Below are 26,682 nucleotides of genomic sequence, written 5' to 3'. Positions count from 1 at the left end.
TCGTTACTGGAGTGTGCACCTTGAGTTTTGAGAGACATGCTAATGTTAATGATCTGCCATTTTTCATTATGATAAATGAAAAACCTCTGCGTGTAGAGCTTATCTGAAGAGTGAGTCTCTGAAGGAAAGCGTCACTTCAGTGTTTCACATTTACTCTCCCTCACTGATTCCCAGACAAAATCTATTGAATTACAGTACAAAAAAGGCGACATTGTGTTTCAACTGTGAGCTTCACCTGAATCTGGGAATCAATCCCCAGACTTCTGGCATTGTGGATTAACAATGACGATAAGGACTGTGGCAGAAGCATTGGTGATTCTGATAATCACATTTAAAAAGAAAGGAGGCCAGCTCATTCTTGCTCGGCCAGTCTGGCTCTGCAGAGCAGACAGCAGGAAGAGCTCATTTGCTGTTTTCTATAAATATAGCAATTACAGCAGGAGTAGAGTTATAACTTGTAGTGAATAGCAGATTCAGAGGGGTGTGTGTGTATATATATATATATATATATACACGTAATATTTTTTTCTGTTCAAAAATTGTTTGCAGTTCAATTTTTGGTGAGGTTTTCTTTGTTTTTGTTTGGGTGTGTTGGTTAGTTTTGGCTTTTTTTCCAGATAATTTGCAAAAGAATTTGACTGATTCTTGGTCTGTTGGTGTGACCTTAGAATGAGGTTTTTACACAGAGAAAATTCCTCTGCACCTAGTTAAGATGTCCTTTTTGCAAGCATATGCGTTACGGTTTGATGATATAAAATGCTCCAGAGGAGTAGCTGAGATGATCCCGATCCAGAAAAGCAGAGGAGCTGGTGCTGGTAGCCATAACAGCAATTTGACTTGGAGCTGAAATGAATGATTTTGTTGAGCAAAGGTCTGTCAGAATCGTTTATAATAGCATTTGCAGCTTGCGGGGATGTTATCACGGTGCATGGAAAATAGATATGTGGGTATCAGGCTGGAATCCAGTCAACGCTGTTCAATGTACTGGGTAATACTTTGCAGTTATTTTTCAACAGATGACCACAGGTTGCTACTCTTTGTAAGCCTTAACTTGTTCCAAAAAGCAGTAATCAAAGGGAAAAACCTGTACGACACTTAAAAATACTGGGATGGGATGCAGGAGAACTGAGTTCTTTTCCTGCTGATACTCTCCTTCACTTTCTCTTTGTTGTCTCTGAACCATTCAGCCACCCATTGATGGAAAGTGGTTTTTAAGGGCTCATGGGTTAGGAGTGCTAGAAAACTATGCAGAATTTACAGTTTCTTAGGAAAAATACAGTGAATAGCCTTAAGATACATTTCCCAAATATTTGTAACGAGTAAAACATGTGATATCCACAGGTCTCAAACTCAGCCATAAACTTTTCTCAGTTCTGCAGAGGGGGATGTGGACGTACTGAGAACTAGAAGTGATTTTCTAACATTATGTTTCAGGTGCCCAACATCCTAAAAGCAGGTTGAAATTTTTGGTTAGATACAGGCATGTTACACCTGGGGAGATTCTGGTTAGACACAAGGAAAATTTTTCACAATGAAAACAATCTGCCATTGAAATAATGTTGCCAGGGACCAGATGATCCTTGACATCCCTTCCAACCTGGTATTCCATGATTCTATGATATATCAGAATTAGCATTGGATTTTATCACTTGATTTAGCAAAACCCATAGACAAAAGTTCAATTCGTGGCTCTCGAGGTACCTGACTACAAGGTAAGCTTGCGTTCACCTGTTTTAGCCAAGTAGTTTGACTGGAAAAATGCTCAAGTGATGCTGGCTCTGTAACACAGCCTCATTGCAATGGGTTGTTTCAAGGACTCAAGCAAATTGCTCTGTTGTACTTCGCTGTGGTGGCTTGCCCTCTTATTAGCTTTGTCACTTCACTTTGATTTGTTTCTGAATTTCTGTCTGCAGTTAAAATCGATAGGTTTTTTTTTTTTTTCTCCTTAGTTTTCAAAACATCATAAATTAAATTCATTTCTTAAAATAGATGCCCTGTGTATTCTGAAACAACACCATAGCAGTATGGGGGGAAAAAAACTGGAATGCTAGCAGCTGTTTGAAATTTAAATATCCATGCTCAGACTTTTTTTTCCCTCTCTTTCAAATGCTTGTTTTTAAAACCTTGCTTTACAGTCTAAGCACTTAATCTTTGTGGGGTTTATTGGTGGTGTTTCCTCTTCTCTCTGGGTTCATCGTATTATTTGTCCAGTCATGCTTCGAATAATCTCTCATTCATCACATCCTGCTCACAGCATAGTTACAGTCTGCAGTCATAATAAGAATAAAAATGTACCATTTGTCTGTAGTAATTATTTCTGCAACAGCTAGCTAAGCGTTTTTATCTCCATGCTACTAATAAACTGGTTTGACAAAGATGACACTTCAGTTTATTGGCAGAATTGAGGAAAAAAAGAAGGAAACAAACCAGCATTGTGCTTAACCTGTAGCCCAGGATGCCAGCCAGAATGCAGTTTAAAATCCAGATTTTTCAGCACAAGGAGAGCTGGGTTCCTTGTGCAGTAGCTATGTGTGCAGTCACTTAACTACATCCCACTGAGTATAACCATCTTATAGATTGAAAAAAAAAATCTTCTGCAAGGAAATGTCCTTGGGCATTAAATCCATACTAGACAAAAGAAGATTGAACGGGTTTATGGAGTTGGGGTGGTTTGCATAGCAAAGCTGGGGAGATAGTTTGGAGAGCCTCCAGGTCGATATCGAGACAAAGATTATATGAAAGAAGGGAGAGCAGCCAGGCTGTGAGGAGGTGGTGCCGGGGTGACCCTGGGCAGCAGTCCGAGATGGACAAATGCCGTGGGGAAGGGAGACGCTGCCTCCACCAGCTTTCGAAAAGACTGGGTGTTTTCTGGTGCTAAAACGCCCATCTATTTCCTCTGAGTATCAGTACTGCCTTTGTAAATAACTTTTCTAAATCAGGCTTTTCCACCAAAGATGATTTCCTTGGGAAATTTCTGGTTGGCTGTAATAGTTTTGAACTCTAACCACATGCTCGTGGAAAAAAAAAATCAAAATATGAATGAAAATATAAAAATGCATCATATGACCTTTCTTCCCCATCACTAAAATATGTTATCTTCACTGGAAGCGCAATTCACCATCAAAAAGAAGTCTGTGATCATGGCCCTATGGTATACATCTAATTACAGCATGGCAATGCCTTGTTTTTAATATAATTATGGGAAATTTTAGGTAGGATTGAAATTTTAATGACTGTGTTTTAAAAAAATCAAACATTAGATTAAAACAACTTGCTTATTCTTTCCTTCTGTTTTTGCATTATCTCTTTGTTTTTCTGATGTAGTCATATACGTAGATAAAGATGACTATCTGTGCTCCCTGACAGAATTATATTCATTTTCTGTTATCTGGATAGCTGGAAGAAATTACTAATTTTAACTGTCTTGTGTGTTGAGCAAACTAAAAGATTTTGGAGTAACGTAGTTCTGAAAAGCATAAAACAGAATTTTGCCTTTAATCTGAAAAAGTTTTGACATTCCCTATATCTCAAACTTATCCTCGAGTAAAAGTTTAATATCTGTGCTGGAATGAACTGTGGCTGACACTGGTACAATTCAGTGGGTTTTCTGGAAGCAGCTGGACTGTAGGAGGACGTTTAAGCAGATCCAGTGGAAAATTGTGAGTGTGGTTTATGTTGGACCAGGTATGCGCTTTTGAAGTAAATCTCACGGCTGTCCCTATCGCTGCGCTGTGGTCTGTATATCGGAGCACACCTCATGTGCCCTGGCCACAAATGAGATGTCTGTCAAGGGTACCAGGCTGGAGCTCAGTTGAGTTAACTCCCTAAAATATAGATATTGTGGATCTCAGGTCTTCCACGTCAGCTGCTGCATGTTCCATTTGCTCATGTAGATGTAGATTTAGTTGTCATGACGCTGGGTGGTATCAGTTTTGCTGTTGGCTTTTTGCACAGTGCAGCCTGACATGGAGACATACCCTTAATAATATCTTGAGGTACAGCAGATTTTAATCTTTCTTAGCTATAATGCTTTCTGTATGTAAAGTGGGGTTTGATTATAGCTAAACCTTTGTCCTTTGCATCAGGAGGTAGCATGCTGGAAGCTGGCATTGGAATTGAAAGCTGATGTAGGTGACAGCACCTCCTTTGCTGACAGACCAGACTTTTTGTTTCTGTTCCTGCCATACCAAGGTTGCATTTCAGGGGCACAGTCCTCTCATGAGCCTGGCTGGCAGAAAAATGGCATCTCTTAGCATGCAGCCATAGACCCGACTGACAAAAGGGAGTGACGTGATCCCACCAGGAAATACGACGCATGGGAAAAAAATCCATGCCAGGTTACCGCCGTAGAGTGTGCCATTTGTCAGACCAAAAAAAATACTGACAATACTGCTCTGAAACAAAACATGATGTTTCTGCTCACTGGAACACAAGTGATAACAGCTCACACCAGTTGAAACGCAAAATAGACTCTTTTTAAAAGTAAAATTTCTGGAGTTAGTGTTTGCGATAAAACATTTAAAACTGCACATTAAAAAAAAAAAAAAAAAAGGACCATCACCACCACCAAAAAAAAACTTCAAAAACCAACCAACCAAAACCCAAATAAACCCCAAACAGTAAGAATTTACCACAGCAGAGAAGCTTTGATTTATGTTTTTTTCTCTTTTTTTTTTTTTTTTTGTATGATTTTGCAGGTTAAAACTGGATTAATGTGCTTGATGCCAAGAAACAACAAAAAATAAAAGTGAACGGTATGTAGAAGCAGCTTAATTTACTGATGTTCTTGAGACCACAGAGGACCAATCTGACAGCTTTATTTGCTCTAAGTAAAAATAAGGAGTAGATAAATTCTTAAAAATAGTAAATGAAACCATTTGCTTATTTTAATTAGATAGCTAAAGATGTGTAAAATTTTCTTCTCTGAGGAGGTCTGCATCTACTTAACTTCAGAGAACCCTTCTTAAGTCAAATGAGTCCTTAATCAGCAATGCAAGGAGTCTAAATTAATCATCAGGCAACTACTTTAGGCTTTAAATCCCTACTTGATGGCGCTTTGATCCACAGTAAATATTTAAATAAACGTCAGTGTAGAATACTCGTTGTCCACTCCTGAGAAAAAAATGAAATAGCTCAATATATAATAACAAAGCTGAAAGGTAGTGGGGTTGCCTGTAAACAAAAGCTTTTGCAGATGCTGCATTTGAGAAAAAAAATAATCAAGATGAAGTCCAGAAATGGGAAATGCATAAAAGTACAGCGGACCAATCATAATACAGCCCTTTTCTCCTTTATATCATCTCTCAACAGCCCTAGAATCAAAACTAACTGACAGGGCTTCAGAAGATAACTGGAGAAATTTCATTAAACAGTTTTCTATCGTGTATGAAAAGGGAGTTTACTCTGTTTACCATACTGCTGTGTGCATCCCTTTCATTGCTCGCACTAAAATAACAGTCCCTATCACAGCTATTCCCTTAGTTAAGGTTGTGTTCCAGCCACTGCTGAGCTCTGCTACATCCACAAAGGTGACCTGTGAAACAATTAGAAAACCCTGTATTATATGTGCAACGTAATTAGAGAAAGAGCTTTGCCCGGTGCACAGAGCTTCCCGATGGCCCTAACGCTGCTGCCTTGTCACATCCTAATATTTTCTTTCTTAAATTGACAGATTGCAGCCTCAGAGCACTTTGGTTTCTCCTATTTCAGGCAACAAAAGCAATGAAATGGGGCGACAGGAGCTGACCTTTGCAGTGCAGAAGACACTGTGGAATAGGGTTGATGCTGATAGCCTCCTCTTATCTGGCCAGGCAGGTTTATTTATAGATCTCACATCTTCAGGCTATTCGTAAGAGTTGAACTTGTTGCTGTAGGTTGTATGCAATCCCGACCACATCTCCCACTTTCCTGGCGAGTCCAGGCTCCCTGTGTTTTGTGTCCAAACAATTCCTTTCAGAGTGCAGGAGTTGCTATTACAGAAGCTGTTACAGCAGCCCACACTGTGTCTCGTTTGGAAGAGGCATCTCTGTCACCCAGCGCTTTATCTTGTTGTTCAAGATGACAAAATATAAAAAGTTTAAAAAGATCTCTCCAGCTGGGCTAAAGTACAGCAGCTGATGGAAATACACAGCTTAGGAAATCGTGATGTATCTCAGCAGAGGGTTTTTGTTATCCTTGAACAAACAGTTCTTGGGGAAGATGCAACATGACTTTGGTGTGAAGAGCAGACCAGACGGGATTCAAGCAGTGAAGAAAGTCAGCTTGGTTTATATAGGAAACTATGAATAAGTTTAGACCAGAAATGATGCTGTCCTGCTTAGCCCCTCTGCCGGTTAATATCCTTTTTATTGAAGTGTCTGTATTATGTTTCTCGGTTCTGGGTAGCATGTATTAAAATTTTGCTGTCGTGACTAACTAAAGGGATGTAAGCTGCTTTTTCCTTCATGCTGCCACCTCTGGAATTCTGCTTCTAAACTATCTTTTTTTTCAAAATGGTAGTAAGATTTGGGGGAGAGAACCTCTACAAGGCAAATCTACTTTTTAAAATTACGGGAATTAAAAATGTACTGATTACTTAGCACAAGAGAAACAAGGAGAAAAGAGGACTGAGTCTCAATGTGCAGCATAGAACTAGTGTCATTTGCTTAAATTCAGACATTTTTATTACTTTCATAGGGATCAAGAGAACAATGAGACCTCCACACAGCCATGCAGGATTTTCATAACAAATTGAAGACAGGACTTCTGCTCAGAATGACTTTCTGCTTTGCCACTTAGGAAATTTCTTCCGGGTGATTAAAAGTCCTGTGGTTTTCGAAATCCCACCCGTTCCCCAGGGGTGCTCCCGGAGGAGCAGTGAGCCGTGGCAGCGGCAGAGCAGCCCCTTGGGAGGGAGCACGTGTTGTCCCAGATGGTTTCCTGAGCTGCTCTGATCCAAGCAGAAATGTCCTCTGCCTTCCCCCATGGGCTGCCTGCTGGTGGTTCTCTCGTAGCCGGCTTGGGGTATCTCTCTGCTTGTCTCGTTGCATTTTTTCTTGCACTTCCCTTGTAGCATGTTAGTAGCTGCCTTGAATTGCTTTTATTGTTGTTCTTTCTTGGTTTGCAACCTGGAGATAGTTTGTGTGTAGGCCTCGTGTGACGACTGAGGGTTAGTGTTTAGGAATGGTGTCTGGGCTGGGTACCACTGCAGTCCCTGCCCTAAAAGGACCTCGGACTGCACCCACTGTTTCCCCAAGGGTGGCACAAATCCCCTTGCAAGGTGGCACTGCCTCAGTGCTCACAGTAGACAGGCTTCTGAAATAATTACTATGATGTTTTCGACTAGAAGAGCGTAAGCATTCCTTGGTGTGTCTCTTATGGGAATGGCATGTACGTCCTGAGTCAATACAAGGATGCAAACTGCGTTGTCGTCAGCTGTCTTGTAAATGACATGACATTATTAACCAAGCTTTCCCAGCTCAGCAGCCTGTACTCATACGACTATGATGCTTTAGACTAAAGAAGAGGGTCTTGTATTTCTTTTGCACAATGTACCCGCTTGGCTGCCCAGGCTAGCACAGGCACACTTCTTCTGTAGCCTCCCACAAGGGGAGAAATAGGTCGAAGTACCTGACAGGCAGCACTCCTGACTGCTGTGAATGAGGTGGAAAACAAAGGGAAGGGGCAGGGTGGTGCAGGGAGGGGAGGGAAGACAAATGAAACGAAGTTAGCTCAAGTGAAAAGCCAGCTGAGGGATCAGGCACTGAAAATCCCATCCCCAGTACTGAGGAAATGTGCTGCGGATAGAGCTATGACAGGTAAATCAGATGACAACGTGATCTTTTACCAGGGAAAGATGTTGGAAGAGCAAGCAGAATTTAAACCTGCTTTGACTGGTAATAATCCTCTCTAATCAGTGCCTCGTGATGAATTTAGAGGAAGAAAAACATTACACCACTTACTGAAAGAAGGTTGAAAGATTAACACTGTATCATATAATACAGTGGTGGAAAAAGAAAACCAACAAGATTTTTTTTTTTAGTTATTTACCTTATTCCATTTAAATTGTGTGTGTATATATATAGGCATATATATGCCTATATATATACAATGATTTATTTTTTTTTAAGCTGAGGCACTAGAAAATTACTGCTTATTGTCCAAGTAAATTATAGGGAAATTGGCTTTTTATTAACATCTAAATTTCCTGACTAGGCTTGGATCTGCAGGCACAATAACTTCCGTTCAGTAAAGCAGTGATATTCCAACCGAGTATAAAGAACTGTGTTAGAAAAATTTAAGCCTTTATTGAAAAGGCTGCAAATGGTAGAGATGCTGTTTCAATTACCATTAGATAATAGATAATACATGTTATATGTAGTCAAAGTATATGTCTGAAGAAAGTGTTGTTTGAAAAAACTAACCAAAAAAAGAGACACAAAACCCCCATGAAAACTGGTATCTGATTCTGCATAGATATAAGCATGGGAATACTTTCCTGAATGAGACAAGTTAGCTGAAATTGGATTGAAATAATGCTGCATTCCCACAGTGCAGGTCCAGAACATTTGGAATTTGCTTCTCATTTCTGTCATGTGGATAATGGGGTAACGTCATTTCATATGAGGTAATGTTTCAGTTATATCTTCTTTTTTTTTTTTTTTTTTTTTTTTTTTTTATTGAAAGCATTTTCCAATTGTGCAAGATGCCATGTAGGAAGAGGGAAGCTTCACCTGGGATCTGAGCATCTAAATGCCATCAAAGGTCTGGGCTTTAGTTTCTATGTTTCTCAATTTAATAGCCTTCTCCAGTACTCTTTTCCATGTAGTCCATTTTAATTAGGGATCAATAATAATGTCCTAGTAGTTTACTACTTCACTCGTTTCAATTGAAGTTGATTGCTTCAAGTATGTTCTGGGCTGTGTAGCGGAAAGGTTGCTCAGCAACTGTGATGTGCAGACAATAAAATTAGTGGACTTGGCCATTAACCATCTTTAGGGATTAGTGTATTGTTCCACCCTACACTGACACTAATCTTCTGAAGCTGCCTGTGATACCTGCTGCTCTCAAGAAGCTGCAGGTCAGAAGAAGAAAGCCTAAATCATGTTTCCTCTGGGCTGTTGGGGCAGTTGGCTTAAGGGCGCATCCTGCCAACCAAGGGTTACACGTGGCGCCGCTGGTGAAAATGGATGCTGAAGCCATCTCCAGCAGGGGCAGGCTTAATCCTAAAGGGGCTAATCCCAATCCCACTGAAAACTATTCCAGTATTTCCACTCATGTCAATATTAGTTTAGACCATGCTTTCGGATCAAGGCTCATAATCTAAACTTCCAGTATCTGAATGCTGGAAGGCTTTGTTTTTATTGTCTTCAGACACAACGTTCCAGCAATGTAATGGAAGTTCATTGCAAATAGCCTTGATTGACATTATTGTCTACTTTTCCAGTGAAGCACAAACCTGGGCATAATCTCATGCAGATTTCATCTTTTTTTTTTTTTTTTTAAAGGTAGAAATTCTAGTTAAAAATTCCTACTAAATCTCCTGATCACTCCTAATTAGGAATCAATCTAAACCCCCTTTGTCTTCTTACTGCACAATAATTTTTTGTTTTGAAATTTCAGCAAATGTGGTTATAGAAAAAATTTTAAAAAGAAATATACAGTTGTCCAGAATTATCAGAAAGCTGCGTAGTCCTTGTATTTTCAAAGGAAAACAACAATTTAAAAAATCCTTCTATCTTGGAAAAAAATTCATACTGGCTCTTATCACCACCGGGAAGTTTGTTCCTATGGTAAGAAAAATTATTTTTAATTAGGGAAATGCAACAGTAAAAATACCTGGGATAACCCACAGAAGGCATTAACTAGAATACTTTAAAAATAGTTTTCACTAATACAAGTATTGACTGGGTGCTTTGGTAAGCGTGCTGGTAAAGTTAAACCTGTGAATTGGAAAGGTCCTATAAGGCACTAAATAGGTCGTACTAATGTACCTCACGGAGATACAGCAGCCTTGGGCCTTTGCTACTTTGGGTTGTTATTTGTGGGGTGGCACAGAACCACCAGGAGGTTTCCTTAAGGAAGAGACATTATGGATTTTCAGGATTCATAGGAAGTCCTGCTGAATAAAGCAACTCTGGCTAAATCTATATCATTTTCTCTTTGCCCTGGTTGGGGAAAGTCAACCAGAGGAGAAGCTAATAGCTGGACCAAAGAAATATTCTTGGCTGGAGATCAATCTCTATGCATACATTCACAAGTGCATAATTTACACTTGTCCTATGTCTCCAAATTTCTCTCTTGTTTCCAGATATGTGAAACAGGAAGGCAGCTTGAGGTATAAGCGGAGGTTTTTATTCCTGGCTTTATTGCTGCTGGTCTGCTGGGTGACTCTATGGAAACCGTAACTGTGTTCGTCCTCTCCTTCCATACAGTGACAATCATGGGACCGTTTCTTTCTTTACTTTGTGCCCTGTGCATGATGACATGTCTGAGCGTCACTGGGATTGCCGTGAACCACGTAACGCTCCACCAAGTGCATCTTGGAGCACTCCTAGAACTGCAAGAAGTGGTGCTACGACCACAGTAAATGAAGTGCAAAGCGCAGAGATGGTAGAAGAGGCTTTCTCAGGAGCCTGGAGGTTGTCATTGCTGATACTTTGCAGCTGAGGCTGAAGATCTACATGGATGTCTATAATGTGCTCATGAAGTTTTCAGCCAGTGAATTGTGCTGGAGAGAGGCACCAAGAATATGTGGACAGAAATTAGAGCTTTTCAGGTGTTAGGCTAGTGCTTTATAAACACTTGAGTGTTGTATTGAAGAGCCCTTCAATTTTTATGTGCCTAATATTTGTTTAAAAACCCCAAACCAACCTGTCTATGAAGGTCTCTGTTTTAACTATTAGAGCCTCACCATATATCACCAGAAACTCTCGTGATGTACTTGACATAATTAAATTCCAAGTTAAGGGCGTTTCTCATTTGTTGTAAGGGGAAAAATAAACAAAACAAAACAAAACAACATGCAACAACCTCTTCCCTTACAAAAATATAAATATATGCCTGAGAGTTCATTTGGCTTGCTTTCATATCAGATGAACTAAAGGCAGAGAGGCTATGACAGTGTTTCAGAAGAGGCGAGGAATTTTCCGTAGTAATATTGTAAGTGGGAATTGTCAGAGGAGAACCTGCCAGAGCTCACCCCCCTGCCTACCCACGCCCAGCAAGGTATTTTCAAATTACGTCTGAATGCGTTCCAGCTGACGTCAATGGCAAAGCTTCACTTGACTTGCGGTGGGAGAAGAACGGGGCCTCAGCAATGCCAATTGCGCTTGTGAGTGGTAAAAGCGGCAACGCGGTCTTGCTACGCAGCGTGAAGTTATTTTTGTAGATTTCCAAAATCAGCAGGGATGAAAATGGGTAGATACTTTTGCAGGTCGTATGTTTCTCCTTACCTTGGTAAAATTGCCTCTGTTTGTGAACTCATTAGTAGAGGAAGCGTTTATTCTGCAGAGTGCTCAGGAAGAAGGGAGAGTACCCGTAGCAGCTCCTCAGAAGGGTGTGAGATGAATACATTTTTGATGAGCTATCAAGCATCATAAAACCCCTGAATCTCTGTAGAAGGAAATCAAACAGAGAACTCTATTTTCTGTGACTGTAGAGGACCTTGCCTGTGACAGAAGCCACTGGTTTGAGAGGAATTAATTTCTGGGCTGCTTTTGAACTGGGATTTTTTCAACGTGCTTTGTGCTTCGATGCTCAGTTCCGGCATGTTCTTGCTATTTTAAAGCTTCGTGGAACTTGGGGTATCTGGAAACTGCCTTGAGGTGGAGCGAGCTGTGATAATTAGGCTCTTGCTTTTATCCTGGGAGAGAGGGACTCGCTACTGCTGAACTGTAGTGGGCAGCAGCTTTTGGTTGAAACTTTTTTTTTTTTTTCCTGAAGTTGCAGCTGGCTGAAAAGGAAAATTTCATTAGGGAAGAGTGGCTTCCAGTGATTTTATGAAATTTTAAAATAATACTTTAAGGTATATTTAATACTTTTATCAGTTAGTCTGGAAATTTTGGACTCTTAAAACTGTTGGTTTTTTTTTCATACGGAATAAAGATATGCAAGAGATGCAAATAAAAACAGATTTAAAGCTGAAAGCCTATTGAAATGGATTATTCTGATTGACGTGTATATAAAATGTATCCATATTTGCTGCTATGTTTCATTTTGGGATTTAAAAGGATTTTTATATATCCAGCTTATCTGTATGACAGGGAAAACTCAAGATTTCTTCATCAACTTCAGACTTACAGTAATGGTTTAAGATTACTGTGTAATGTGGTTGAGGCGAAGATAATATGAATATTTTTAGAGTTCTGTGGCTGAATGTTTAGGAAAGGGATTAGGAAAAGAAAAAAAAAAAAGGTCCGATTAATAAAGCATGTTTGAGATGGACAATATATTGTTTTCCTATGGAAATTTTTAGTTGGGGAACTTTGGTTTGGAAGTTGAAATATGCACTGTATTTACTTATTTGTTCAGTTTCCTGGTTTTATTAGATGAGAAGGTTTTTATTTTAATTTTGGATATGATGAAACTTCTTGGTGCCGAAGGCTCTAGAAAAGGAATATTGTTTAGAAAGGCCATTTCCATGTGAGTGTTTGAGTGGTTTTTCTACATACCTATAGGTCTGGCTGCAGAAATGGTTCCTTTGAAAGCATCAGGCTGAAGAGATGAAAAATAGGTAGCGTGCCAAAGTTTCCCAAGGACTGAGGAGCTCTGGTGTCTCCTGCTCTGATGGTACCTGCAAGAACTGGTGGATGCAGAAACCAGGTGCCTGCTGAGCCTCTGCGTGCCCCTGTGTGTGAAGTCTACACATAGTGTGAGCAATTACCTGTTGCTGACAAAACCAGCTTGAGTCTGTGGGTGGTAACACCCTGGTGAATGCAGGGCGGTTAAATAACGACTGGCTGTAACCTGGGCCTCCCCCAGTTCCATAGCCAAGCATGGAGAAGGGGACTGGGAACAATATTCAGGGAATTCCAGGCGCATGCAATTTTCATCAAAAAACAAGTTACCTGCTCTGGTCCTTGTGTTCCCAGCTAATGTCTGTTAGCAGGTCACCGGTAGGAAGAGTCACTTGGTTAGAAGTTTATATGGATATGTAGTCAACTATGAAAACTTCTATTAACCTTACTCATTAGGTCTTTACCTGAACCCAGCTAGATGTGTAACTACAGAATCAGAATGATTGGGGTTGGAAGGGACCTTTAAAGGTCATTTAGTCCAACCCTCCTGCAGTGAGCAGGGACGTCTTCACCGCGATCAGGTTGCTCAGAGCCCCGTCCAACCTGGCCTTGAACATTTCCAGGGATGGGGCATCTACCACCTCTCTGGGCAACCTGCTCTACTGTTTCACCGCCCTTATCGTAAAAAATTTCTTTCATATCTCTAGTCTGATTCTGTCTTTTTTAGTTTAAAACCATTAGCCCTTCTCCTGTCACAACAGGCCCTACTAAAACATGCTTCTCCAGCAGCTGAACGAAAACTTCCACTGATGTCAGTGGGAGAGGAGCTATAGTAACGTGATGATTTTTGGTAGTGTGCTGAGAGCGTGGGACATGATGGTTTTGCTCTTCATTCATGTATGCAAATCTTCCTTCTCAAACTGTCCCATACAACAGGGAAACACCCAAAGGTAAAGATTGAAGTGAAAGGTACCCTTCACGACAGCTGAAGCCAGCCTTGTTAAAGATGCTCAGGGACCAGTCAATCCAGCCAGCCTTGTTGGCTTTCATTCACAGCATCTGCGTTGGGATAGGAGGTGGAGAGGAAACACACGAGAATAATCGGGGTATAAAGACAAGATGGTACCGTTCTTTTGTGGCCAGATGGAACCATTCTTTTTGGCCAACTCAATTTCCTTCAGGATGGTCCCTTAGTGGGATGCTGTTCAGACTTTTTATCAGTGGTGTAAACATTCCAAAATGACCATTTTTTGCAAAGATTAACCAAATCTCAGGCCTCACCAGATAAGAAATACTGGGTGGGATTATTTAACAACTTCTGGTTGTGCATACTTTCAAGATTTCCTGACATATGATGCAAACTTGATTTTGGAGTTGAGATTCTGAATTTAGATTTTACCTGGCAAGTTTATAATTACACATGCCCGTAGCTTAATGAAGCTGTATGAAACCATTTGGCAGAGTTACAAAATGTAATAGCCCATGGCACTGTCTGTCACCTGCAAAGTGGATTATTGTTGCTTTTCTTCATTTTGCTGTGTTAAGCAAGTATTTAAGGGTATTGTCCAAGGAATGCATTTTTTAACAGACATATGGTGAGAGTTCATTGGACATTTCTCTTGCTTTTTAATCTTCTGGAAGAAAGTCCCATCTGAAAAGACTTTTAAAAATTATTATGGCAGGTTTCAGATTTGATTTTAATTCTCTGTCATAATGAAGGCAATAGAGACTTGAATGAAATGGTGACAGATCCACAAGTGATGCCCCATCTGCTACACTGTCATGTAGAATATTATTCATCAAAGCTGAACTTCCAAGATAAAACAACCTGGTAATGTAAATGAAATTCCAGGATATATTTCTTTAGGATTTGTGATGATAGCAGGGAAAATTGAAGTTAATCTATTGTTTTATTGAAGGCTTAATGGGAGATATGAATGAATACTTCCGTAGCCCTTTAGTGTTTCTCTGTAATAAGTGTGCTGGGATTTCAACAGGATCTTGCCAATGTTGAAATGAAAGGTTGATTTATTTATTTTATTTTATTTTCCTTAGAAGCATGCTCAAATGACCTTATGCAGTAAGTATAGCTAGCTGGGATCTGCCACCAGGTCTGGACTTCCAGTCTTTTTTCAATGTTCTACTCAATGACCAGCTGTGGACAGCCACTTCTCTTCCCTTTCCCTAAAGGGATGAAAGAAGCACCATCATCTAAGGAAGAAGAGGTCAATAAAGCTTATATGGATATTGCACTGTTGGTTTAAAAAAAAAAATAAAAATCAGTGTTCAATTAAGAGTATAGGAATTATTTTGCTCTTGGTTTCAAGAAAAAAAAAAAAAAAGGTGGAAATGAGTTTTAGATTTATCACATACAACCATTCTGAAAATTATTTTTCCTTTACATTTTTAGAAAGAAATGCCGCTAGTTCAAGGAAATATTTTGTTTAACTCCAAACTTTTGTTTTATTCATTTGGGTATTTCAAGCAAAACTGTTTCTTCTCAAAACCCGACTTGAAGTTTCATCATAAAAATGCTGAAGTGCTGAAAGTTCTGTGTCTCGAAGTGAGCACAGGCTGTTCTTCATATTCAGTCAATTGAGTTAAATCCCACACAAATTCAAAAACGCTGCAGACCTGAATCTGAATACTTCAGTGAAAAATTACATTCAGCTTTAATTTCCATCAAGTGTAGCAGTGAGTGATATCACCATATACTGTTACGTATAAATCCCAAGTTTAAAGTAGCGTCCTGAATGGGATTTAAATTCTGATGAGAGAGGGAAAACAAAGAAGAGCTGAATAACGGACAGGTTTTCCTCCTGTGAATATTTTTTCAAAATTATGTGCATTCGATCTATTCTTGATAAACTCAACCTCACTTTTTAGATGATTCCTGCAATTGGAGAACTTTGTCCAATAGCTTTGTAATATGTTTAGAGTTTTGTATAAAAGAAAGTCCAGCATTTACCAGCTAAGCTACACAGCACTAGATGTGTAAATCTGTGCTTTAGGTACTGAGTGGTTTGATTTCAGAAGTGCTCAGCATCTTCTGCACAGGGACTAAGACCTTTACAGTCTGTCTGGTTTTTTTTGTTTTGGTTTTTTTGGGGGTTTTTTGGTGGTTTTTTTTAATCTTGTATTGGCAGTGTACTAAGGAGAAATTTTTATTAATGGAGAAAAGTACAAGATTTCAGTCTTCACAGATGTCATCAATAATAAATAGTACATCTCCTTTTTAAACTTAGGTATCCTTTTTAATTTTTCATGCAAAATGTTTTTGGCAGGTTTGAAACAGATGTATGAAAAGTTACCATTCGATTCAGGAAATACCCCCCCCCCATGATTTGATATCCAAAATACCGCGGCCTCATTGCACATGCATTAATGTGTGTGGTGTTCCTTGACAACGTCTTTGGGATGCTGTACTTCAGAAGGATAGTCTGAGGGCTCGGTGGCTCTGGAGATACCACCTGTATTGCAGCACAACAGTAATTCTTCATTGTTTTGGAAAATACATACGCCTCTCATGCAGCCTTTTCTGAAAGGGAGGGAGTATTTAATTCTATTAGTAGTCAGGTGCTGATGCATCAGGTGCTATGAAACCTAGATGGTAGAATCGCTGGAGTATATCTGTCTACAGATACAAGCACTGAGTTGCATTAGAGAGAACACCATGGCTTTTTTTTTTTCCTTTTTTCAATTTGCATTTTTATGTTATGCCACTCTGGACTGTTACAAATCAACACTTTTTATTAGAATTATGCCTAGCCCGTTCCCCCGTTTAGAGAGCTTTGCCTCTAGAATTCTATCGTTATGCAAAGAAACAAAGACAAATTACAACATGTTTTTCAAGACGTGCTAACAACCTTCAGTGATGCTAAAGCCAGAAAGTTTTGATTGGAGGTAAATACTTGCAGATTCACAACTGTGTTACCTTTTCGATATGCCTCCATGAGTCCACATGGGGTCTAATTGCTTTTCCTAGGGTTATATTTAGTAACTGATTGCAGATGGCTTTTAGACAGCAGGAAAGAGAAGAAGAAAACTTTCTCTTTTATGTAGAATTATGTTGAAACTTTCAGAGTGCAAATACGTTTAACAGACACTGTCATCCTGAAAAAATTTCTTGCATTAACAGTGTGCAATTCTGATTAAAAGAAGTTATTCTCTTGTTCTTGTTTCCCATCTGTTTGTTTATATTCACTTACTGTTCATAGTCTTATTTTTTTCGTTTTAAATCCTTTCAAACAGAAACTATGTTTTTGTTCTAGAGTCACGGTGAAGTTGTGATGCTGTCATACTGGCACTCCTAATCGCTGACACAAGACACATTTATTCTTATTTATTTCAGATTTTCGTCTTTCTCATTGCTGGTGTGGTACATAAATCCATTTACGATGGGCTCTGTAGGGTGTTAAAATGCGTGTGGTCTTACCTGTGTTTCTTTTCTTATGGGTTGAAACATTGCTTGGAGTAAGATTTGTGGGGTTTTAGTTATGTAAAACTTGTATTTGTTAATTTTGTTTATAAATTGGAAGGGTGAAAGGAGAAAAAAATAAATACTACCCGCCTCGTCAGGGAGTGAAGGGGATGGTGGGACATGGCAGTAAGGTGGTAACTGACTCTCAGTGTGCTGATGGTGTGTGTACTGGTGGTCTTGCCAAGGCTTCATTGCCTCTGTGTGAAACCTCTGCAGCTCTTAATGCCGTGATATAAACTGCCCTGGAAAGCAGCAGGAGACGATTGAAAATTTGTTCTTTGTTTAAGTAACAGGGGTATATATCTCTAGTGCATCAGATCATGTGAAATCTTTGGTGAATACGCCAAAAATGTCCCTGCATGAAAGGGAATAACTTCCAAACAGACTGGGCTTTTTTAAGGAAACAGACACATAGCGGTGACCAAGACACAGAATAGATTTAACTGGAAAAATCAACTTTTCTATAGAAGAGTTGCCACACTGTGATGTAGAAAGGATGCTGGGGTATTTAGCAGAAATAGGAACATATCTGACAATACGAGGAAGCAGGAATTTTCTAACAGTGGTCTTTATGCACAATTTTGAAAGGTTAGAGTTGTTTGAGAGGCTTATATGATGTGGCTGGAGATTTCTGTAGAGGCAATTGATCTTGGGATGCTCTGTTGGGCAGCCTGTGCAATCTTCAAGTTGGGGAGGTGAGAGATGAAGTGTAGGATCTGAGAGAAGGAAGAAATTCAACTTGACTTTCTGTTCTTAATTTCCCTAGACTATCTAGAAGCTTTTCAGCTGCTGGCACAAATTCGAACAGCCTAAAACCTCCTCCAAGTTGTATCTGAAGGAAGAGAACACAGCAGCCTGTTCCTTGAGTTAGAGCAAGAGTGAAAGGCCATCACATTATCACTCTGATTGTTTCAGACAAGTCTCCTACTCAGAGTGGCTCCATAGAAACGCAGAGCTGGATTTCTCTGGGTCCCTGGTGGCACAGCTTCTGGGCTGATGAAGAGTATACAGTGAGAAGAAAGCAGCTGAAACTCCATGTCTTCTTTTTTTTTTTAATGACCTCACGGTAACTTGGAGCACATCACAGTTTTTACAGCTTGAGGTAAGTAAGCAAACTGCTTATCCCTTCCCAGTTACATTAATGAAACGGTCCTGTTGACGGGAACAGATGAAGGAATGAATCCCCAAAATAAACGAAATGGAAGAGGGGAAAACAGATGATTCACAGATATCTTGTGAAGGGCTGCAGAGACTTGGGAGGGCTAATCGGTGCTGTGAAAGCGCTGCCAATCTGACCTGCCCCTGCTTAGGAGAAGAGGGAAGGAAAGGGGATTATTGATACTGCCTTTCTTGCCTTCAGGATTTTAATTCTGAAGTGCGTACACAAAAGCAGAACAGAAATTCTCGGTACTGTGAGTCCTGGTGCCATTTCCTCAGTGTTATCTTCCTGAAGGGACAGTCAGACAGAAAACAAGCACGTCCTCCCCCTCCTCTGCCAGTTGAATAGAAAAAAACTCCCCCAGCAAACTCCTTAACATGCAGTTTTCACTTTTTTTGTCTTTTGTTTCCCACAGCACAAACCCAAGAGGGCATGAGAGAATTTCACTCAGTGCCAGGGCAAAGAGAACAGAGTGAGTGACAATAAGTCTCCAGCTCCGCTGCAATTTTGGTGCAGCAACCTAGGAGCCATATAAATCCAACCGCTGCAAAAGTACGTACGCTGTTGTCTTGTCCTTGAAAACGCTGACAGAAACAAAATGTAGTTTTCCCTCTGAGTCTGAATTTGTGCTTTATTACCTTCATTATTTTCTTCATTATTTTTGTTTGCAAACTGAGCGGTTGGGGGGGGAAGTATCACCATATGTTTAGGGTTTTTTTGTTGTTTTTTTTTTTTTTCCCTTAAAAGAAGCAGGACATAAAATGCCATTGCCATTTCCTCAGGCATTCAGCCACAAAACATTTACATAAAGCTGTTATGCTTTCTGCTGTTACGTGTTTGTTCCAGTTGCTCAGTCCACACTACAGGAAAATAAAGACAGGAAAAAAAAAAAAAAAATTAGCTCTCCCCAGGATCAAACCCCTGTTTTAAAATAAAAATTTCAAATATAGGATCATATTCTTTCTCATTACTTTCTGGGTTTGTACATGTGTTTTTATCCCACGAGGGTCTTGCTTTTATTGTGTTTTATGTGAATCTTAAGCTTTAGGATCTTAAGGTGCTACAGCATTTTCCCTTGGACTATCAAGAAAGCTTTTCAATTAAACTGAAGGTTTCTTGTAGATCATTGTGACCTTGATATTTTTTGCATTATGCAGCCTATTAACTGTGGGAACGAAAGCTGCAGTTCACAAATATGTTTACAATCATATAAATGAGGATGTGCCTTAAACTGCAGGGCTTGGAAAACATAAGTAATGAACATTATTTGTACTTTGACAAAGCAAAAAAGCATGATGAAGGATAATTGTAGGTAACTGTCATCATGAGAGAAATGTTTACGCAGTCAGAAGTACCAAACAGCATTTAAACAGTTTCTCTAAAGGGAGCAGTAAAGAACTAATGGATGCCAGTACATGACTTGAAAACAATTTGACTTGAAGGTTTTCAGATTAATTTTTTTTTTCCTTTATGAATTTAGAAAAATAGTGATTGTAATAATTGTGTGTAATAAGCACTCAGAAATTTTCATTCTTACCTATGTTATCACAAAGCTTCTTTTGTTTGAAAAAAAAAAACAAATCAGAAAAAACATTTCTTCATGAGGTTCCTGGTGCTGCCTTTCCTGGGCCAGCAGCCCATCTTACAGAAATGCAAGTTAGGTTCGTGGCTAATTTCGTTTTCGTTATAAGGACGTTTCTGCCCATTTTAGTGTCAGGTAGAAGTTTGACAGTTGTTTCCACCTTAATTATGTTGGGTTTTTTTAAGAGAAACATTCTGCTTGTGTTTATGTGTTCATATAAACCCTAAATTATTTTAAGAAATAAGTATAATTTGAGGGAAAACTTCTTAAAGCCTTCATATTGTGGGTATTGGCCATACTGCAGACTCATTCACATGAGGATAAAGTATGTGAGGCAGGAAAAGAAATATCTTGGGTACCTGGAAGAAGTCTTGGTGGTATAGGAAGCAAAATCTTTGGGGTGTAACTCTGCATTTGGTAGGATTGGAGTGGGGCAGGAATTTCACTCAATTTTCTTCTCAAAGGAGTAAAATTGCAGTCCCAGGTTATTGTGTGAATTCCTCCAAGGAAACATACTGGAAACCACCAAGTGCAGAATTCTCCCAGGAGTGGGAGGTCCAAGGTGATGGTGATGGTTGAATTTGCCCCTAGGTGGGTGCAAAAAATGAAGCATTTACGTCTTGTTTTGAAAGGAAACAGACTATGCTTTTTATTAATAAAAATACTTAGAAGATGATTCATATTTGGAAATGCGTGTGTAGGCTAGTATTTTTTATAAAGAGATTAAATAGCTTGCAAATAAATGTATCTGGAAGGTTTTGGTCTCAGCTCTGGAAAGCCTGATCTTGGAGGAATCTCTGGAATTCTAAAAGCCTGAAGCACAGACTGAGGAAAAGAAAAATTATTTTGTTAACTTAAACTCCCCTGAAATGTCTTGTCAGTGATCATTAGTTTTGCTGTTGCAAGTGGTTTGTATTCTGAAAGAAGTGAGACTGGACTATCTCTGCAGCTACTTATGGCCTTAGAATTGAAAAAAAGAGAGAAAAAAATCATTTGTGAGTCATGATATGTGAGGATTCAGATGCTAGCTCCAAATGGTCGTTGTGCAGTGTGCCTGGGCATAAGATTTTGTTTTGAATTCTGTGATATTTATTTGCTTTTTTTATTAATGAATTTTTCTAGATTTGTCAGCACATTGCTTTTCACGATGACTTATACAAAATAAGACACTTTAACAGCATTTATAGTTATCTGACATTACACTCCTATTTCAGGATGCTGACAGATATAGGGGTGATGATTTTTGATGTTGCAGAGGTAGGATAGCCCATCCCTAAGAAAGCGAAGGACTGGTTTATGCAATTTGAGTTCTCACATTTCTCCTGTTGCCTTCTGATGAACTAACTTTTATAAGAGTGAAATACGATTCTCATTTCGTTTATATGCTAAGCTATACTTCAAAGCCAGAGAAAATTCAGTGGTTTGGGGATGAAAATTGTTCCCAGAAGACAATGGAGGAAAAAGTTCTGGAGAAAAATGATAACCCCACCGGCAGAAAAAAAGTGGTTTATCCAATGAATATTATAAGGAACTGTATTAAAAAAAACCCCAACCCTCTGGTGATAATTAAATGCAGCCGAAACTCCTACAAACCTCAATCGAAATCCATCACTGGGATCAGACTCCTGGTACTGTACCGTACAAGATGAGCTGTTGCTGCTGTTAGAGATTAACAACTGCTTATTAGCAAGTATGATAGTGGTTTGGCAGCCAGTGCCAACTGGAAAGCCACCTCTTCGACTGGTTGAACTGCTTCCATTTTCAAGCAGATTCTGTGTAGCGGCTGAGCTTTGAGCAGTGCACTATGGGCAGAGGGGCAGCCTTTAGTGCTGTGCTGTGTCCCCAGCCGCTGCAAAAGACTTAATTTTATCTGGAATTCTTTTTGCCTGACCAAGAGCTTGTCATGTGGATGTACAGAACATACCTCTTCTGTCTGAACGGTACCTATTTGAAAGTGAAGCTGTGTGTTCAAATTAACTGAAATTCATGAGGTACAAGCACCTGCTATATTTGCTACCAGCTGAATTCTGAAAAAGGGCCAGGTTTGAGGGTGTTTTGTTTTTTGTTTTTTTTTTTTTTGTTATTGTTTCTCTCACCTGTAATTGAGAGGGCTGCAAGTGTGGGTGTTCACAGCAGGGGAAGGAGAATCTGCTGCAGAAATCTCTTCAGTAGGTGATACAGGTGCAAACACTAATTAGGCCACAGATGAATAAGCCTGGGGTTTTTGTGCCAGCCCCTGCGCTTGCATCCACATTGGCACTGCCAATAGTTTGCTGCAGTTTGTCACAGCGGCTCTGTATGAGAGCCTGATTGAAAAGGTTTATTCAGGGAGGCACTGAGGTGTGCTGGCGGAGCCATGGCGGGCTTGGAAGCCCACATGGTGTTTGCCAACCCTTCTCTCTCCCCAGCATTCTAATTCCTGGCTGCGTTTTCACAGGGAAGTTGAAATTGCCGGGGCTGCTAGGCTGTGGGATGCTACCTTTCTGTGTGAAAAATTGCTCATCTCATACAGAGTATCTCTTGAAAAAAGCAACTAGAAAGGCCTAGAGAAAAGAAGTGACGTAAGACAAGGGAAAATAATCCAGCTAAAGCTCTTTCCAGTCTGTTCCTTCCACAGCCTGGCTTGGCACGATAAGGTATACGTGAAAACAAAACAGTGCATCCCAGATCACTTTGAAAAGCATTTGCCTTCAGAGCCAGTTCTTTCTACACTCTCACTAACTTTCTACTCCCTTCTATAATTCTCTTTCTTCCCTGTTTTTTAAGAGTATTGCAAGCTAAGGACCGCTACCTGCTCTTTCTCACCTCGAAATTGTAATCCTGTACTTGCAACATCATTTTTGATTGCAGAGCAAATTCAGGCTACCAGTTACTGGAGTGTCACTTTAAGGCCATATTTTCAAAGACTACAAGGTCCATTTGCATATACAAATAAGCATGTTAGGGGTGAGTAGCATTAGAGGTAATGCATCATTATTTGGTGAGTAGAACTAGGCTTTGATGTCAGGCCCCATCTTGCATGGTGAGAGCTAAATTGAGAGAGATATGTTGCTAGGAACACCACCCATGTCAGTGTATGACAGTAAGTGAAAATAAGTTTTCATTTGAAATTAGTGGTCTATTCTCAAGCCGTAAAATCATTACGGTACACAGATGTGTTCGTGTGTTGTCTTGCACTGGGAGCAAACAAAGCAGGAGCCTTATTTTGCATTGGGAAAACAAGGTTTTTCTTAAACAACTGTAATAAAGCTCTCTTCTCTCTTCCTTTAATTGTGCACTCACAAAAATATGCCTGGAACTATCCTTTATGTTCATATACAGTTGTCTGTGAGTGTGAAAACATATAAAAGTAATTCACTAATCAGAAAAGAATAAGTTTATTCTGTATGTACTTGCTATTGAGCAATGTAGAATATTTTTTAAAGATTCAGAAAACATGAAATACCATCAGGAAGCTTGCTAGACAGAGAATTTCTTTAGTACTTTGGAGTCCCTCTTCAACTTTCTAAAGAAGATAAGTAACCCAGTACATATTCAAGGGCTATATTTCATTCATGGATAAGACATGTAAGTAATTGATCAAGGATCTCAACCATGAAAACCAAGAAGTTTAATTAAGAAGGTAACAGTGTTAAAGTGGGATCATGCTCAATAGATGAAAAATTAGACATCACTGCAATGACCAGGAGAAGCAATTTGCGTTGAAAAAATACAGTATAAAGGGAAGCAGAGGGAAGCAGAGACAACTAAGCCTCACTCTCCCACAAAATAAAAATGACGTTGAATTCAGAACTTTAATGTGAACTCTTGGACCGTAGGTCCCGTTTGGTGGTGTTGTGTGTCTTGAATAACAAAGTCTACCAAAAAAAATTCCAAACCTAAAGCAAACTTGCCAAAAACCCACACCAAAAAAACCCACACCAGAGCTCTGACTTTTCAAATTTATTTTTTTTTTTTGTGAAGATTACTAATTTTTTTTTTTTCTTTTTGAGGAGTCCTATTCACTTCTAGTTTTCACGAGGCAGAAGGGTAAGATGTTATTTGCAGATGTTGAATTATGATATATTCATCCATCCCAATCCCTCACGTATTTAAAGTAACACGACATGGAGAAGAACTTCCACTGACTTTATGGCAGGTACTCTCAGGGAAACCATGAGCAGCTGGGGTGAGGAGCAATGTGCTAACAAGTGCTCCTGTTACCATTTATATGCCTTCGGTGTCCAAAAGGCGCTGAGGTGCGTGACAGGTGTCTGCGTGCTGCAGGCACCGTGGAGCTGCCTCTTTAAAGTGCAAGACAAATGGATTTTCTTTTTCTTCACTAAGAGTGCTCCGTGAGTGTTATTTTATGAAACCATCAACCATACAGAGGGACCCAAACAATATAATAGATACCTACCTTTATTTTAAAATCTACCAGAAAATTCTTGATGGTGTGATTGCGGCTGTTCCAATTATTTTGTTCAGTATGATGAAATCTGAAATGCTACAGCCAGCTCAGCAGCTTTTCAAAAGATTTATACGTGTCTTAATTTCTTTCCTTGCTTCAGACTTAATACAAATCCTGTCAAAACTGAGGTATTACATTCGCTGAGTATTTTCATCTCTTTGCAATATATATTATGACTTGATTATGACATTTGCAGCTTTAAAGGTGACAGTTGTCTGCTTTCACTCTTCTCCTACTGTCTTTTTATTTCAACCTTATAATCTTCTGATGCTTGTGGCTTCAGTTTGTAATACTCCTTTTGCCTAAGAAGTGGAATACAGAAAAATAATGCAGCCTTAGGACTGTGATCTGGTGGGACCGAGAATTTTCTGTAAAAAAAAAAAAAAAAATACAGAAAAATAAAGGTTCTGGAAAATAACAGTCTATCAAAACAAAACATTTTGGAAAATGTGGTGGTGGTCTCAGATTCTACTTGGAACGGGGGAAGGAGTTCAGAGGAAAACTTGATTCTAGTCTATTCTGGCTCCCACTAGAAACTCTGTTGCTTTAAAGCTTTTATTTTAATTTGAAAATAAAATTCATGGATTTTTGCTTTGCTGAAACAAAGTATTTCTTCCAACATTATGAACTGACTTCAACAAGGAACCTCATCACTAAGGATTATTGACGGACTGCATCAAATACAACAGCAAAACAGACCAGCCGTGCTTGCATGGTATTCCCATGGTTGGTTGCTGAAATTAGAAGTATATAGTATTGCTCGATGCTGTATGTTTTGTTTCATCAAAGGTAACAAAATTCACGAGGTTGGATGTCCTCTGTGTTTATGGCAGGCTGAGCACTGAAACAATCCGTGGTGAGTTTCTGAGCATTTTGCCCAGTTGTACAATTCGATATTTGGAGGCGTTCAGAGCCCCAGTGAGCTCCACAGACTTAGATGGAAACATTTTCCTGAGGAAATCTGTCTGCTAAATTGGATCTGTCCTCTGAAAAGATCTGTCTTAATTTGTCGAGTTTTACCCCTAGAAGCAAACTCTCCTGTAAATCCTGTGACCAACTCAACTCTTTGTGCCGAGGTAAGAGTCTACGCTCAACACATGAATTATACCTGCTGCTGCTGCCTGATGGGGAGGATGATTTTTCTGTTGTACCAGACAGAGGCTGAAGGCACTGTATGTGCAATTTTGGCAATTTTTTCCTGAGATAACATCAATCCATATAAGCAATTTCCTCCCTAGCCCCTCAGCTGAACATCTGAAAGTCCCACAACCTGTTGTACCTGCAATTCGTTAGCCAGTAGTTTTTACATCCGCAGGGTTTTTCAAAATGAGGGAAAGAAAAGCAATTAATAGTGCAATGACATACTCAGCAGCATTTCACAGCAAAGTTCTTCACACAGAAGGGAATTTCTTGACACATCTGTTAGCTACTGTCAATGCACGATGAGAAATTGCTATGGGCTATTAAAATGTATTTATTAACTTTTGTGGCCCTGTTATGCATAATTATTTTGACATAAGTATCAATTAAAAGTGTAGCCATTTTAATTGCATTAGTTCATTTTGAAGGTAACGTCTGCTCTGTTGTGGACAGAACAGATAATTCTTTATCTTCCTAGAGATGGAGAGACAGTTTTCTACTCCAAGACCTATTTGCAGGTCATCCAAACCTTTGTTTCAGGACAGGATTTTCCATGCTTGTAACAACTCAAAATCGCATTTTTCTTCCTGAAGGATTTTTTTTTGAATTATCAAAACTTATATAAATTTGATTTAAACATCATTTAACACACTAAGGGGAAAAGCTGAATCTCCAAACCCCGAGTTAGAGCAAGCATGCGCTGCACTCCAAGGTGTAGATCATGTACTGTTTTCTACACCTCAGTGACACCGAAAAGTCAAAAGTAGACATAAAAACCACAGGTGTTATTTCTTCCATGTACAAAGTGCAGGTGTTTTGCTTTACATGCAGACTGCTTTTGTTTCCAATTACGGAAAGTAAGGCAGAACAAAAAGTGCCTGAAAAAACAGCCTTTTTTCTGTAACCCTGGGGTGGGTCAGTGCTCCCGGATGAGGTGGCAGAAGAGCGCAAGAGGTGCTCAGAAATTTAGAGAAACAGAAATAAGACAGTCAGAGATCTGCTGTTTGTTCACTATTTTTAACTTATGAGCGTTTAAAGAAGAACTTGCATTTTATATCTTGATTAGTGCGAAAAAAAAAAAAAAAGTGCTTGCGCAAGTTGTGGTTTGGTTTGTTGGTTTTGGTTTTTGTATACAAAATTTACAAAACCCCAATG

Source organism: Athene cunicularia, assembly GCF_003259725.1.
Source record: "Athene cunicularia isolate RWA chromosome 5 unlocalized genomic scaffold, athCun1 chr5_part3, whole genome shotgun sequence".
Lineage (NCBI taxonomy): Eukaryota > Metazoa > Chordata > Aves > Strigiformes > Strigidae > Athene > Athene cunicularia.
The sequence above is the reverse complement of the archived record's forward strand: the minus strand, read 5'-3'. Positions refer to the sequence as shown.